The 1663-nt window shown below is 39.1% G+C and overlaps 1 pseudogene; it reads right to left on the bottom strand.

The window, feature by feature from the left end:
* Positions 1–203: 203 nt before the first annotated feature.
* On the bottom strand, positions 204–670 carry LOC105179339 (annotated as a pseudogene).
* Between the last annotated feature and the right edge of the window lie 993 nt (positions 671–1663).

Genomic DNA, 1663 nt, shown 5'->3' with positions numbered 1-1663 from the left:
TCACCATAATCACTCCAAAAATAAAAATTTAGGAAAGCTCAAATTTTTTCTTCTTCTCTACAAAATCTCACTGCTCAAATTTTTTATTCTTCTCTACAAGATCACTCAACTCTCACTTCTTCTTCTCTACAAAATCACTTAACTCTCTGTTGCAATGTGAGAGTTGAGTGAATTGTAGCTCACCTAAATAAGGTGTTTGACTCTTAGACATTGGCTTGGAGGTAAGCTTCAACAGCCTTGAACTATATTGCCTTCTCCTTTCCTTTCTTGATCTCTCTCCATTAATCTCAACATCGCCCTCGGTGTGGTAAATGTTCCTGTTCTTGCAGATGTATCCCCCATCTTCAGTTGGGACAATCGTGACATGATAAGTGATGGATTCAAGAACGCCCGCCAGGGCATCACCCTCAACAATGCTGTAGTCGTGGGTCAAATTCTCCGTTCCAAGAGCATCAATACGGTGTTTGCTCTTATACTGGCCGCCCTCCCAAAATGGATGATTGATCTTGACGGTTTCAGCACCACCATCTCCTTCCGAAATTTCGACACTTTTGATAGCCTGAGGCATGATTTTAGGAATAAGGGTGTCTGTGTCGAGAACAACGGACTTAAACATCTTGGTGGCTGGGATAGAGGAAGAAATCTTAATATTGTAAGTGATGGCACCCATGGCAGTGATTTTGAAGCTTGAAATGATAAGAAGGAAGGTAATTTGTTAATTGCGTTGGCTGAGTGATAGGAAATGCAAGAAGTAGAGCTGCAAGTTATACTACAAAATACAAGATTCTTCTGTGGATTTATATCCTACTTTTCATGTAATATGTCGGGATTTTCGACGACTTTACCCCAATATAGTTGAACAAAAGTCGATTACTATGAACTGATCTAACAATGCAGATGGATATTTTTCGGTTTGCAACGATGGCTTGCAGCATAAACTGTAATTAGCACCTCATTGTGGACTAAGTCGTGTTCTCATCTTGGCGTTAGTTGAAGAGAGTGGTTTCATTAATTATCAGGGTGAATAGAAATTTACCACCTATGATATTGAAAATGAGCAAATTATTCTCCTATAAAAAGCATATAACAATTTACTTCCCTATACTTTTTAAAATGAAGTAATTTACCTCTCTAGACAGTAAAATATGTGGGAAAAGCTTTCTAGACTTGTTGAAATATGGCCCATGACCCTTGGTAGGCCCAAGCCCATTAAGTTCTTCTCTCATTGTCACTTAGATGGCTCAGGCCCACTCTTGTCAATGGCCCACTATGACTAGCTCGGCCCACTCTTGTCAGCCTATTGCCCCAACTCCTTTTGACCCGACTGAAAATGTACTTAATCCCTAAAACCCTAACTCTATTCTCATCTTTTGCCTTCTTGTTTTATCTTCCTCCCTTCTCTTTGATTTCTCTCCTTCTTCATTCTATCTTTGATTCTTATGGCATTGAAAATAATTTTCCACCACCTCTTTTCACCATCCTCTTCAATGCAAAACCACTATAAATCCCTGTGTGGTTTCTTGTTGTTAAGAAGAATAATAATTGTCATCTCCTCCTTTCTCCTTCTTCTGCTCCGATTAAAAGTTTTTTGTGAACCCTAAGTGTGTGAGAAAACCTTTATAATTTTACAAGAGGGTCTGTGTAGCCCGTTTAACGATTGGGT

This window comes from Sesamum indicum, unplaced genomic scaffold, assembly GCF_000512975.1.
Source record: "Sesamum indicum cultivar Zhongzhi No. 13 unplaced genomic scaffold, S_indicum_v1.0 scaffold00143, whole genome shotgun sequence".
In the NCBI taxonomy this organism is placed as follows: domain Eukaryota; kingdom Viridiplantae; phylum Streptophyta; class Magnoliopsida; order Lamiales; family Pedaliaceae; genus Sesamum; species Sesamum indicum.
Note: the sequence above shows the minus strand (reverse complement) of the source record. Positions and strands in the feature narration are given on the sequence as shown.